The sequence below is a fragment of the Pinus tabuliformis genome, chromosome Q, assembly GCF_031772625.1.
Source record: "Pinus tabuliformis cultivar Carrire ecotype Pingquan chromosome Q, CPIR1, whole genome shotgun sequence".
Taxonomy (NCBI): domain Eukaryota; kingdom Viridiplantae; phylum Streptophyta; class Pinopsida; order Pinales; family Pinaceae; genus Pinus; species Pinus tabuliformis.
In genome coordinates, this window is record NC_142296.1 from 343,691,066 (window position 1) to 343,707,442 (window position 16,377).

Genomic DNA, 16,377 nt, shown 5'->3' on the forward strand with positions numbered 1-16,377 from the left:
CAAGGGTGTGTCAGTCGGGTCTTCAACTAGCAATGGACTCAGCAAGAGTTTCTTGTATCCAGGAGGAAGTCGCTGCGGTGATGCAGGACAGTTATCCAAGACTCTTTTAGCTTCGTCCAGGAAGGGACAACGGTGGAGGGCATGATCGCCTTCACACAGTCTGTAAGGAAATTTAGACTTTCCTTTTTGTCCGGTGACTTCATTTTCACTAGTTGACGGTGTACTTTCAACATGATCATCAGAGGTTGACGACACCAGATTGTGCAAGTGGGGAGACCAGTCCCTTAAGATCCGTGGGATGCAAGGACAATCTCGATGATAATGGTCTCCTTTGCAGATGACACATGGAGATTTAGGTTTGGACGGTATGAAGTGTGTGGATTTTTGCTAGATGATGCACAATTTCCCCTTTTCGACGTTGGCTCCTTCTTCTTCTCAATTACTTGGTTTTTAGTTTTACTAGTTTCACCAAGCGAAGAGGAATAAAGAGAGGGAGAAACAAATGAAGTAGAACGTTGGGGGGTAACTCTAGTATCATCTAGTTGCTGATTTGATTGCTCAGGAATCATGGTGTTTTGAACGACAAAGGTTGAGAAAAGCCATACCGGCAGGCCAATTGTCAGTCTTGGAAGGGATAATGTGGCCATATGAGGTGCACCAACATCTCCCAAAAGGAGAAAGGACTAGGATTCCCCCCAAGGAGAAATCCTTGGTTGGTGGACTCCATTTTCTCAATCTAAGATCAACGAGGGAACAATGACGTTATTCCGATTAAAATAAATTTTAGACGCTTTGACACAACTTGCTTTTTCAATTTTAAAGAGTCGAGAAAAAGCTAAAGATGACTCTAGTTGCCTTCGATTTTTAATGAGCCTGAAGTGACAAGTGCTCAGATGGACCTTTTCCTTTAAGGAGTTTGAAAAGGAACGAAAGAGACTACTCTAGAAATCTAGACAGAGGGATTACCAAACCAATTGCAAAACTGCAGAATACTTTTTACGGTACGGCAGTCAATCTTCCCGAATGTTGTGTTTAGTGCATTGTCATCGATAGGGCAGCAGACACGGCTTCCTAAGGATAAAGGATATAGCCTATTGTGGTCTCCCAATATATACTCGATGGTACGTGGGAGCACAATTCTGTACTGGCACTTGTCATCTCAAAGAGGAGGAATCACCCAACCTACGATGAAAGAGACAATTACCAGGCTTTACGACGCCGGAATACGTATCTAGCCTAGACTTCTAGATGTTGTGCGTTAGGTTCCAAAGCGTTTTTATGTTCATTGAATTTATTTTACAGTTGATCTTTCTTAATAAATTTTCCTTTCAGGTTCACCACGTGATGTAGATATACAATTCCTAAAATGCAATCTAAGATGATAAAAAATTGTTTAATCTTCTTTTTGCAATGAAAATCCTAGCTACTAAGGAAAGAGAAACGAAATCCTTTCAACATAGAGCAGAGAGCACACACTAGATGCACTGTCCTAAATCAAAACCAACAAGCAGTCTAAATGCAAATGCACATGCATGTATTTGTTTTCGCTTTCTTAATGCGTGAATGACAAAAAGAATGCTAAGTAAAAATCTAAATTATTCCTTCTTTCAAAGCGATAGTACTAACGATTTTCTTTTCAAAAAACGAAAAGGAGACAAGAAGACACTTTACGACTTTGAATTGAAAACTTCTTTCAACACTTGAAATACTTATAAATTCATATCAAATACAAGAGTAATAGTGTAATCGACTATCAAAAAGGGAAGTATTCTTTTCTTCGACTGAAAACAACACTTGCGACACTTTCAAATCAAAAGATGACAGTTCGATTAAGCTACTATTTTGTAAATGAGAACTGTGAATGGCGAAAAATACATAAAAACATTCAAAAATATTTGTACAATGGAGGCTGAATGATGCAAAGGAAGGGGGTTTCTACAATGGTCTACTGATCATAGACAGCAAAACTCCTGAATAAAACTGAAGACAGTGAAGAAAAAACCAAAATCTGGAGGCAGAAACAGTCTTACCTGATCATCGCACCTATAACACAGGGAAACAGGGATGCATCTCACCTATTGCACACGGGAGGTGCGATGCATCCAGTCTGCCTAAAGGAGAGGGTGCAATGGTCCAGGAACGAGACTTTAACTTGGTTTTTGTTCATAGTTTGCAGTTTAGTTCAGGGATTTAGGCCGAGCAAATGATAGTCAGTAACTACAAAGTATATGGCTGATCTAATGAGGTTACTCAAGCTACCTCTAGGGCACTTAGGATGTTCGCAAGTCAGTTGTTCAGTTCATAAACAAACCCGGAGATTGATTGAAGCAGCGTTGATCTACTTTGCACTTGCATAGCAAATGCAGTTCGAAGGCTAGCTGGCTTAACTTTAGGCTCCGTCTATGGTTTATGAGTCAAACAAATAGAGACAAGCAATCAAACTAATCGCTCCCCAGTGGAGTCGCCATTTTGTTATCGGGAAATCTGGTGTCTATTCAGAGCTGCTAGTCCCACTAAGATGGGTAGCTATCTTAGAAACAAACAGATTACGAGAGAGAGATGGGAAAGAAGCAGAGAGTACCAACCTCAGTCTTCTGCTTGGCTCCTTGCTTGTTTCTTTTCCCATTTGATAGAATCTCGCCACTGCTTCCTTACTTGCCCCACTTCAAAGAACACATGTAGATTCACAACATCATAATACCATCAAAGCATAGAGATATTTCACTGTAAACAATATAGGATCAGATATATATTGACCATACAAATGCATATATCAACACAATATTCAGAGATACACAAAAATATGGAGGAAAAATCAAATAGCTCTATTAGTAAAAGTAGTAGAAGAGAGAATTACAACCACTTGGTCTGACCTAGCGCCATCCTCCCAGCATGAAAGCCCTCTTCACCTCATACAAAGCAAGATGTCCCGCCAATGTCTTCAAAGAGAAACCAACAACACTTCCTTGCAAATTACAAAATTCCAGCCCCTTGGATCTCTTGGATGAGGGATCCATATATAGATGTTTATAGGGGAGTGAGTCAGCTTCTGGGATTTTGGTTAGTGCCATTTCACTGATAGTTCTTGGTTCCACATGGAGATTTTAGATCTCTTACTCATCCCTGGGCGAACTCAGAGAGGCAAGTGTCAAATGAGCAGTTTCTAGAAGATTCTCTGGGTTTCCACCTAGCAAACTGCTTGTGCCATTTGTCTGCTCTCGCTCATCGCACCCTATAGAAGGGCTTTCCAGTATGCATCGCACTTTTTGCATGTGGCAGGTGAGATGCATCGCACCTTTAGCACTGGGAATTCTGTATGGTCCTATTTTGACCAGTTCTGAGTAGTTTTTCATGGAGAACATCTGGGAGATGATGTAATCAGTTGACCTTGCTCCTTTAGGGTATGAAACAACACTTTTAGGGACGTAGAAGCCCTTGGTTTATGGACATGTATGATTGGGGTTGCAATGCCCAAATATGTCTATAACAATGTTGTCCCTAGTATTTTGGTGCTGTTGGCCTTTATAGTTGGGTTTCTAGCCTTTTATGTTGCCTTGTTGTTTAGTTTTTTACACTGGAAGCTGAATTCACTTTTGGATTTCATCTGATACACTTTGACACTGATACTCTTTAATCATGCTGACCTACCTTTACCGTTTACCTTGTTGACTGTACACTAACATTTTTACTACATTTTACTATAGTAAATTAGTCAATTTTTCCCATAATTTAGCATCAGGTAACTTGATTTTCAACATCCTCCTGTATATCTGATCTGCCTCGGTGTACTTCGCAAAAGTATGCCTAGTGATGAATAGGTGTTTCACCTCATGCTAGAGGAAAAACAGGTTTTCAAATGTCTGGTAAAGAACATTGCCCATTGGCAATGCCTTTATCGATGATGTACTAGCTTGTTCTTTAGCTAGCTCTCTAATTTTGTTGTCATAATCCTATTATGTCATGAGCTTGTCATTTATGACCAAGGGACTGGGTAACCCTTTCTCTCTCAAAATTTGAAACTTGGCCATAAGTCTATCAACTACTACCTGCATATTTTGACACTTGTCCTCCAAGTTTAACATTATGTTTCTCTTGGAAAGGACCTTTCTTACCTCCAAAATTGTTTCTGTCCTATCATCTATATCTAATTCCTGAAGTTCATACTTGTTTTTACTGTTGAGGAAGTGGATAAGTCTGGTAGCATCTTCAAACATGTCTCCTAGTTCTTCCTTGACTTTTTGGATAGCTTCCGTAGCTATCTTTATCAGATCTATCTGTTCAAAAATCACTTGGATGGATGGCCAAATATCTTTCATAGAGTTAATGATATTGGCCTATAATAGTTCCTTGACTTGCCCAAGGGGTTCCTTTAGTGTTAGATCTTTCTCCATAGCCTTTAATCTTTCATTCATTGTGGCAGCTTTCTATACTTCTTCCTTGTGCATAATTTTGGCAAGCTTGTAATCTGTTTCTAAGATTGTCACCTTTTCTTTCAGTTTGTTCATTTATGTATCCTGAATAGACATTTCCTCCATGGCTCTAACCAACTTTGCTAATTCTTCTCCTGATGCAACTGCTGCTGCTGTAGACTCTGTTGAAACTGGTTTTGTTGTAGGCATGGGAGTTGTGGGAGCCAATGAGGCTACCAGTGTTGAAGGGACTGTTGTTGAGACTGTTGTGATGGAATTTTCAGATGTAGAGGCAATATCACTTTGCTTCAATTGAATTAAAGTGTCTAATTCCTTCTCTATCTCCCTTACTTGATCATTCAATTCCAGAACTAGGTCCATTAATTCTTCATGTCTAGTCTGGTTCTCCAAAACTTCAAGTGTTTGGGGATGTTGCAGCTGAGGTATCTTCAATTGTTTTTTCAGTGCTACAATGTCATCGTTCTTTTTCTTAATCAGCTTCTCATTGGCTTTAATGTCTTTGGGATCATCTCCCAATTCAATCTCTAAGTCTTCCAAAGACTTGATTATAGTATCCTTAGCCTGTGAGGAGGCCTTCTCTAACTAATATTGAGTTGAGATGTTGAACAATGAATTTTGCAATTGATGGGCAGCTACGGCTTTACCTGTAAGGGTGGAGTAAATCATTTCTCCAGCCTATTTATGAAACTCAATTTGGCCTATGGGATGAATATGCCTTGTCGTCACTTCAAAATCAATTCTCTTGTAATCTATTGATGTCCTTGGCTAATGTGCAGTTGGTTTTATGAAGGAAATCTGTAGTTTTCCATCTTTCATGTCGAAAGCAGACATCAACCTGGTATGATTAGTAGGTGTGTGTTTGAGATACTGAGCATAATTTTGGGCCTTCAGTTTCTCATTTCTCATCTTGATCTCTTTATATCTATCTTTTATATCCTTATCCTTATCAGCAGGCCTACTGAATGAGGATACTTCTACACTTAGCTGCCTTTCCAAAATCTGGGTTTGTGATGTGGATGGCCCCTGTGTTTCCTCAGATGGAGCTATGCCTTTATTTCTATCCAGCTTAGTATCAATTATTTCTACTGAGCCTTCTATGTCTTCCTGCTCTGAAACAGGATTTAGCCTAGGTCTTTTGCTCTGACTGATCTCATATTGTATATTTGATGTGCCCATTCCTGAACTTGAGGGTTCCTCCCTGGTCATTTTGGGGTTCTTTTCCTCATTCTGAGGAGTTTGCATGATAGGAGGGGTGCTCATGGCTGCTTCTTGTTGTTTAGGTACCTGCAGAAATGAGCTCTCATCAAGTTGTCTTTCTAAGTCACATAAGGTATTCTCTACATCTACCTTTGTATTGTCTCTGTCTACAAGAGTATTTTCCACCCACTCAAATTGATTGGCATATCTTTCTATCTCTGGTATGGGGTGGTGAATATAAGGTCCCAACTTGACCTTGTTTCTCAATTTGGTCATAAATTCTTGAGGGTCATACCTCCACATGAAACTCTTTTGGAACTTCATTTGCTGCAAAATTTGATTTGCCTCCTCCCCTGCCTCTCTAGAATTGCAGATGAAGGGGCCTAACTGGCTTTTTTACTTTGAATTGTGATATTTTCTTGGCCAAGACAAAATTTATCTCATCAGAGTTCATTATTTGTCTATAGTACTCTACAGCAAATAACCTCATGGGGAGGTATTTGGGTAGTTTATATGGTGCAAGCTGACAACCATAAACTCTTATCTCTGTGTGGTTTTGGTAAAGGTACCAATCTGCCACTTTGCTTTGTTTAGAAAATTGAAGGACCCTTTTGATCTCTGGACTTATCCTGAGTGGAGGGCTTCCTGTCAGCATAGTCATGACTAGGTGAACAAAAGAATCTATGAAATATGAATAGGTATATGGTGACTGAAACTTATGGAACAATGGGGTCCAAAAAATGACAGACCTGGGTTGGCCTTTGGTATCCAGCTTCTAAAGGGCAAAAGAAAAAGTGTTTGGTTGATAGTATATGAACATATGGTAGAGGATAGATGAGTATTTAAACACTCTCTCATTGTGCATCCCAGTGAATTGTTCATGCATTCTCTCAGCTATGTACTCAGCATAATTGTACAAAATAGCAGGAGGCTGTCCAGGGGTATAAATTGACATGAAGGCTAGAACAATCTCATCGACAAATTCATCAGTGGTGCAGCCAAGAACACATGATATCATGGTGATGATTTGTTTACCCCTTTCGGAGAACATGGCAAAAACATATGGAGGGGGATCTTTGGGAATATACCACTCTTCTACAATGAATGTCTAGAATATTTGGGCTAACATGGACAAGCTCAACTTGGAGTACTAGTCTAGAAAGTCCCCAATGGAGAGTGGGGTTAGGTTTTGACCTGGTTGGATTTGTAGTATTTTGTTAATGGAATCAGCTATAATGGTGAACATAATCTTTTGGTCAGGGGACAAAATAGCTCTCAGGTTGGGAATGTAACAGGCATGGCACTGGTGGACAATTTCAGGGAAAACATGTACCTTTGGGAACTAGTATTTGGGAAAATTTGACTCCCAAATGCCAATATCATTAGCATGGTTGAGGTATATGTCCCTACTTAAACAATGGATTTCAAGCTGGAGGGTCTGGGTAGATGTATCCTTAATTTGTAAATCCCTGTCAGCCAAGGGAAGGTGGTCGAGGTCCAAATGGGGAGTTGTGACAGGTCCAACATCCATGGCAACAGAGGTAGCCATAATTTAGTTCTTGTAGATTTAAATTTGGCTTTAAAGGTTTAATTCAGAGGTTTTTCACGGAAAACGGGATTTTTCAGAGGGTTTTGGCTGTGGGTTTTCAAAGTTAAATTATTTTTCAATTAATGTTACTTAATTAAAATACTTCACAGGTTGAACGTTTCCCAAATTTGAAAGAGTGAGTGGTAGCATGGTGAAATACCTGGAATTGGATGAATTATATACAAATTTGGAGTTCACGGTAGCTATAGAGGTTCAAATGAATCTGGTATTGACTAGGAGGTCAACTGGGGTCTCTGCAACTTTCTTCAGGAGTGAATTCAGAGTTCAAATGGTGAATTCAACGTTTGGAGGAATCACACTGGTTCGCAGAGGTTCATAGAGAAAACGAGCAAAAAAGATGAAAAATGACTTCTCAGCCTTTTTATGGAGCAACAGTTATTTTTTGGCGGGTCATTCCAAATGAACAGTAGGTGGTTTGGCGAGTTGAGCAGGGAGGCGGTTTCCTAGGCCATCGCACCGCTTTCACGGGGAAAGCGGTATTTCAGAGGGGTCACCCGATCTACTCCAGAGCGCAACACGTAGCAGGCGGGGGACCGTAGAAACCCGCTTTACTGGGCGGGTAACGATCGGCCATCAGGCACGGCCGATATGGCTGTGGACCGTTGGAGGAAGGGGAAGATGATCGGATGACAGTCGAGCAAGGGAAGTGTGCGGCTGATAAGAGCATGGGTTTCAAGGGGCCCAAGGCTTTAATCCCCTGCGGTTTGTGATTAATTTAAGACTTAATCACAGGCTTAGTTGATCGGGTGGGGTTTAATGATGGGTTTTATTTATTTTGTCGGGATAAGGGGTAAACTGTATAGTTTTTATCAAAACTAAGGGTTGGGATATTTGTGTAAGGGATTTATTTAATATACGAGGATAGGTATATCGGGAATTTATATAATTAAATTAAAAATTAATATGAAATGTGATGAGTGGAGTGGGTATATCTTTAAGTATAAATGTAAATTTAATATTTGTGTGCTTTATTTACATATACTTAATACTTAGGATAAGATGTTTTTGTGGGTTTTTTGAATGAAAAGGGCTTTAACATGGAGTTGTTTTTACTTTTCCTAGGCAAAAGAGCTTTAACCTTAGGAAAAGGGGTTTTATTAGGGTAATGAGGGGGAGATGAATTTCATGAAGGGGATTCTATCACTTAATGTCCTTAAGTCATTAAGCCGAGGATACGGTCCCACCAAAAGTCAAAGAAATGCTCTAAGCCTCTTTGACTTGAAGGATTTAAAGTGCTAGAGCATACTTGTGGATAGGAAATTAGTAAGTAAGGGGAAAAATGAATGACGGGGAGTTAATCACATTAACTTGAAAACCTTTGTTTTTGCTTCCATAACTGATCATACATATTGAAATATGAGTCTAAGCATGATGCATGTATTTTGATCCAATTAACTTTATACTTCAACAACCTTTCTTCTACTTACCCATTTACATATTCTAACATTTTTTCTTCATTTATTTGGGTTCATTTAGGCTAGATAAACCTTATTCTATATTTTCTTTAATAAAACAAACAAACTATTTCTAACCTTTTATAATCTAAGGGATTAGATTAAACTGATGAGCTCCTTTTATTTTCTCTACCTATGTAATGATCTGCCAAGATTAAACTGTTTGGTCAGATTTTATTCTCTAACTATAAAAATAAAATTTAAAGCATGATAGAATCAAGATTAAACAACTTGATTAACATGGATTGTGGCATGAATAACAAGCTGCACACAATCATTATTATGCATAAAAGTAAATAGTAGTGGCATTTAGCCTTGCTCACTTTCATGGTCTATTTTTGTTTTTTGGGGTTCATATATTTTCATTTTTTGACCTTTTCTCATTCTTTTTGTCCTTTGATTTTTCTTTTAGGACATACTCTCTTTACATTTTTTAATTTTTTAATATGGAAAACATTTGCAGAAAGCAAAGGTATGTACAATATTACAAGGCTTAACCTTAGTCGTTCAAAATTATGACTCCTATTGGTATATGAACCTAACAGGGGATCCAGGTCGAACAGGCGGGTGGCCACCAATATCCACTTAGATCATGAACTCTCAAGTTGGCTTCACAAATTGATGTCTTAGGGTCAAGTCGAATTACCTCCAATAGGCACATTTTCGCATGGTAAAACACATATACACTGGCACACCCATTCCAAGAATTTAGAAATATATTCACATTATCATCTATGGTTTGTAAGGTAATATTTTTTGTGATCTGAATGGCTTTCTTTGTAGAATATTTTCATGTAGGTTTGTAAGGAAGATTCATATGGCATTGACATTCTCTATAGAAGCTTTCATCCTACAATTCTGAGATTACATTTATTCAATTATAATTTTTTTGGCTCAATACATAATCTCTGGGCTCTCTCTATACACATGGTTCTTTGTGCTCGCATCAACAGTAGGTTCGTATCCATAACATATAAACTCAAGGGTTCATAACACATATACTCTTAGGTTCATATCCATAACATATACACTCTAAGGTTCATAACACATATACTCTTAGGTTCTCATATTTATAGTGACACATAAGCTCTTAGTAAAATGATATGTATACTTTGTGATTTGATCATCAAGCATTTTATAGGAAAACATTTGTTGTTGATTGTAACTCATATGTTATTCAATGGCTCCCATGGAAACATATTATGTCTCACATAGCAATATTACAATGGTTCGATATATCCTGTCTATGTTCTGCATTCTATTTAGTATTACTCTCATCCTCATAGTGATTAGTATGTTATGGCTTATGTTATTTACATAATGACTCGATTTGCAGTGGCCTTTGATTGCAATAACCTTGTTGTAGTGACTTTGACCTTGTTGTGTGACAGAGACTTTGATGAATGATAGATAACAGTAATCTTGATATGATAGAGTCCATGACATGATAGCATGATTATGGTAGAGATATTGATGAAAACAATAACATGATGGGTAGCAGATATGACAATGTCGCTATAGCATATATGATATTTCATATGACAGTGACATGATAACAAATCTCTTGGACTTGTTTCGCTCAGTTCACAAACGAAGTTGTGAACTCACTTGGGTTGGATCTAGAAATCCTGATGTGATTATCGTATCTCATTGTACTTTGTATCTTAGCTGCACAATTGATGAATATCTAATAGAATAAAACTTTGGTTAGGTTTTCCCCCTTCTGGGGGTTTTCCCTAGTCTCTTACCTAAATATTGGTGTCTCTGTTGTGTATACTTTTCTTTTGTTGTTATTTTCTATTATGTTCCATTGTTGATGTTATTGTTCTCTCTACTATTGAGTGTGGAGCTTGATTATCTTCCTGATTGTTCAAAGGTTTTTTGTTTCAGTTGTGGTTGGATCCCAATCCTAGACGAGGGGGATATTGGGGGGCTTTCCCCCCCACTATTGTTTCTAGGGGGGTCTAGCTGGGACCTTGTAAAATTGCCTTGTAAATATTTTCATTTCATAGTCAATCTAGATCATTCATTAGACGAAAGATATGATGGTAGAAGTTATGTTAATTTAGGGTTTTTTTCCCTAAAAGGTAACCCTCATGTTATATGAGGGAATTATATTGCACTTGTGTATTATTATTCTATGGAAGGAAGAGAGAGGATATTGTGTGAGAGAAAAGAGGAAATTGTAGTGAATTTGTTGTAGGTTGTATCTCACCATTTTTTGGATATATAAAAGGAAGGACTGGTTGTTTCTTCATGGACATAACCCAAATTGGGTGAACCACATATATATGTGTCTCTCTTGTTTTATGCTTTTTGGTGTTTGCGTTTCTGTACTATTTTATGTGTTACATTTCTCTGTTATTTATTTTCTAACATCTACATAATTTCTAATGATGATATGATTTTAAGGGGTGAATGTAAGGTAAAATGTTGAAATTTTTTAAAACTGCAATTAATTTCAGCAGAGAACAATCTATCCCTAAAAAAATTAACATGGTATCAGAGCTAGACTGAAGAAAAGTTATTCAGATCACCCCTGTGAAGACACCAATGAATCAAGTAGAGTGGAAGAGATGAATATGGAAGAGACCTAAAAGAATGTTAGGGTTTGAAGGAATCCCTTGTTTTTACAATAGAGGTTAGGGTTTGTGAGAAACCCTTAGAGTGGCCTTGGTATGTAAAGGGCTTGGTATGATTCATAATTTCTTCATATTATGTTGTGATCAATAAGAAGGAATTAAATTATTTAAATACTTATGATAGATTCAGAGAAACCCTAAGAGAAGGGAATGTTGCAGATTCATAGCTCATTGATGGGTAGACTTGGTTGTCAACGAAAGAGATAAAGGATATAGGTGGTACTTGGCAAGAGGAAATATTTCTTCTGAAGTCAATATTGACTTATGGTTGATGGATAGTGGTGAATCTTTAAGGAAGGATGAAGAGGGAGTTAAGATATTTCTACAAATCCTCGTTAACGATAAGGACTTTCAATGTTCATGTTATTTCTTTATGGCACTACTTTTCTTTAGATTTATTATTTTAGATTATTATTCATTCTTCCTGTGTATATTTGAATGATTCTTTCACTAACTTCTTGGATCAGGATGTGATCAATGAAATCAAATCCTTCTCAAGGATCATTATGATGTAGAGAATTGTAGGAAGAGTAAAATCCAAGAGGGATTTGGTGCAGGACAATGCAAGAATCACACTCTTATCTAGAAAATGGATGACAGTTTTTCTTCATCACTAGGTACATATTTATTATGCTTATTTTGCTATGATTTCTCTTTCTCTAGTTCTGGGGTCATTTGGTACAACAAATGGATGTAAGGACCTAGTCCTCAATATCAAGAATGAGAAGGATGTAGAGCCATCCCATGATTAGAGTGGCACTTGATAAATGGATAAAAGATCAGACCTTGAAGGAAGGATCTCGTTTCTCAGGTTGATGTCTATGATTGAAGATGTTTTCTATTCAAAGGGAGTAGATTATCAAGTTGAATGCAATCGTCTGATAAGATGATGAAATCAACATGTACTTAGTGCAACAAAAATTCTAGATGAAAAGATGCAATAGTATCATATGCTTCCATGATATCAAGCTCAATAATGATAATGAATATGCACTCAGAGGGAGAGGATGGTAGCTCCTGTTTCTGGATGCACTAATCAAATGTATGTGAAGTTGGCTTCCTCCATGATGTATATAAGGAAAAATTGTACTTAGAGATACCTCAAAGTTTTGAGGCACATGAGATGAGGTTCAAGATTACCGATGGAATAATGTCCCATATGGATTCAAGCAAGCCCTCTGGTCTTGGAATACTTGAATTGATGGCCATCTAATACGGACACAAACTACTCTTCAAGGTTGAAGGTATGTATTTGATGTTTGGTTTTATATATGATAACAATTATTTTTGACAATATTATATCATCTCCATGTTTAGTGATAGAGGGAGTTGGCTCTGAGCCCTAATGATTGATTACTTGAGATTATAAGTATAATAGAGACATGATGAGGACTTTCTTGTTAATGGATGTATTTTGTCAAAGATTTGGCATGATGATTTACACTAAAGTAGTTGAGGGAGACTCATCTTCAGATTCAGTTTTGATGGGTCCTGTTGTAGCTTATATTGGGCTTGAGGTTTATTTATCAGTTATATCATTATCGGGAGTTATAAAACTCCTTTATATCCTTTACCCTTACCAAAAAGTATAAAAGAAATGAAATATTTTGTTTGTTATATATCGACATCGCTAAATGGAGAAATTCAAAAGAATTGGATATAAAAGGTTATATGGAGCTATATGTATATATGGATAGATATGTATATATATAAGTGCATATCGAAATGAGAAGAAAATAAAGAAAAATGTCAGATTTATAAAGAAATTGGCCATGTGATAAAGCTAAATCACAACCAAAATGGTATATACATATATATGTAATATATTGGATTTATAAAGAAATAAGTGTTAAACTAATGAAGGGCCGGACCTGAGAGGTAAATATATTGTGGTTTAAGGTTCCGTCGGGTCCGCCCTTACACTGAGCTATGGACGTTGAAACCGCCGATTGCGACTTGCGATGGCAGACCCGAAACGCATATAGGTTATGTTTTATAAACCGGCAGGTCCGTGTTATCGCATAGTTTTAATACATACACATATAAATATGTTGATAGCGATATGGGTAGGCCAGACCTGATGTTACATTCATTACAGTTAATTCTTTTGTTGGGTCCGCGTCCATTATAACATTTATCTATATATATATATATATATATATATATATATATATATATATATATATATGGTTCATGCGCCAATAGCGATTGCGATAAGTGAAAAAAGCATGTTTAATAATATATTTCCATTATAGAAGGTTTAAAATAGAAAAGCGCATATATAAAAGATTTACATATAATTCCAACATTTTCATAATTATGCGGCCTAAGGGTGCATAAGACAAGTTTTACACCGTTTTAAAGTGTCGATTGCGATTTATAAGGGAAATTCAACGCAGTGTTGGACAGGCGGGTCTGATAGGTTTATTAAATTAGATTAGTTCCTTTTCATTTCCGCTTTATGTGTTTTGCATCAATTTTTCCGTGTATACGAAAAATCAATGTTAAAGCTAGTTTTAAAGGAAAAGGCAATCGATTTGGTTTTTGGTGTTTTGGTTAATTAAAATATATCAGACACATGCATAAGCCCAGGATTATACAAGTCTAATACAACGCATTATGATTAAAGCAGATTAAGGCATTTACAGAGGAATTCGACAATGAATCAATAGAGCAAACCAACAGTTATCATCTCCTTCTAAATTCAGTTTTGTTCTTGCTATTTTATGTTCTTTGAGGTGTTTTATCCTCTATAAATTCTGTAGTAGTTTTACTTCATATAGTTAGAAAGCAGTTAGATAGGTTTTAGAAATCAATAACTGTTCCACAATATATAAAAGGTGGAAAATTTACTAAGAAAAGGTTAAAACTTTGGAGAACCTGGAGACTAGGCCATTGTATTCCTAATATCATCATTGATTAATGAAAAATCAGAAGTTTCCAGGAGTTGTCGCATATAATTTTGTAAGCTCTCTGTCATGTGTCATGCTATGTTTTCTTCTTTTCAAGTATAGTAATGAAGCAGCAGGTCTTTATTTACTTATGTAGATAAGGTTGAAGTTCCTTAAAGAGTGCTCTTATACTTGAAGTCCTCACTTCCGTTCTAAATTATAGATAATAGTTTATGTGAAAGATCAACATATTGTCTATGATTTAGTCCTCATTATCATAATTCCTCTAAGTTACAGATAGTAGTTTTTGTGAAATATCAACATATTATCTTTAACTTCTCCTTCAAACTTTCCTCATCCATCATTTATATTTAGCAAAAAATGGCATTCTGAGATGTTCTGGTCATACATGTATTAATAGTTTAAAACCAAGTTTCCAGGTCCTTCATTTGAGAACACAACAAACAATAAGTGACAGTAAGTGATGTTTATTAATGTCTTAAGCACAATTTCCCTACAGCTAGGAAATTGGTTTCCTAAGGAACAACATTAATTGGCACCGTTTCCGGGGAGAGAAAACAAGAAGATTTTTCCCTGGGTTTCAATATTTTCCTTTGGTTGTTCAGTGAGGAGGAAAGACTTGGCTGTTTAAATAAAGAAATAAAAGGTGACTCCATTGTAACAAAGACCACAATCTACAAAGCAATAGAATAAGAATACTTTTCCATAGGATCATTAAGTTTGAAGTTGATTCTTGAGATTGACAAGTTTCAGTAGTTGGTTGTATATGCACACCTGTGATTTTCACTTGCCGCATTGATTGGTGACTCCACTGTACATTGAAGTTTTCTTTTCTCGATTTTAATGGCTCTCCCTGCGTTCTTCGTCCATAAATTTGATCCCTTTTATTTTACTTGGATTACTGGCTATCCTCATGATATGCCTGCATTTTCTGTATGGAATGAGTTTCTTCCAGGATTTAGTAGAAAGGAATATGAAGATCCAGCTCAGCACCTCCAAGAGTTTCATGAATGCATGGAGCAGTAGGGCATCATTCATGAAGATGTTAAGATGAAATTGTTTATGTTTTCTTTGGATCAAGAAGCTAGGACTTGGTTCAAGTCTCTGCCTCTTTCAAGCATTTCATCATTGAAAGATTTCCATTCAGTGTTTAATTCTTCTTGTAAAACTTATTATCCACACAAGTTTATTTTTTAAGGTTGTTGTGAATATTATGATGCTAAAGAAACTTTAAAGGTTCAAGATAATCTTGTCAATGAAACTAATGATTTTGTTGATAGTATATCGAGCATTCAGAGTTATGAGCAGGTCTCTGAAAGCGAGGAATTATCACTTTCTCAAAATGATGTGGAGAGGGTTATAGAACAATTTTTTTCAATAATCTCCCAAGCAGAGAATCAGTTGACTCTGTTTCAAACAAATCAAGAGAGTATTCAGATAGAGGAGAGTTCAAACATGCCTCAAGAATCTTTGCTCAGCAGTCAAGAAAAGGAAGAAACAATTAAGTTGCAAATAAATTCCTAGGGATCTTATTTTGATGAGTTTGATGATCCTCCTATTTATAATGAAAATGATTTAAATGGGGAACAGTACAAATCCCTTCAAGTTCATCAGTTGGATGTTGCACCTACAGGAAGAAACCAACACGTGGAATATGTTAGACAACAATATATTGAGCCATTTATCATAGCAAAAGAGGCTATCTCATGCAAAAAGGAAGCTGATAAAGAGATTGTATATCATTGTATTGAAGAACACAATGATGCTCATGGATCAGAGGTAAACAATCTATTTGAAGTTGAGTGTATGTCATATAGTAATGTGAAAAAATTCCTTTTTCTTCCTGAGATTACAATTACAAGTTATTTTCAATCAAAGCTTAGATATGAAGAGTGGAAACATGGAAGTGACATAGATTATTTTCTCAAAGATATTGTTGATTGTTCTGCTAAACATATTACCCCAACAGAAGGTTCAATTAGGCAGGGAGCTTCATATATAGAGAATTCCTTTTTTGGAGCTGATCAAGAACAAATTTTTTTCTTATACTCTTGAAGATCCTGTGGCAGATTACATGGAGGAGTTTATTAGCAGCCTACACATATCATTTTGTGGATATACTTCTAATTTTTA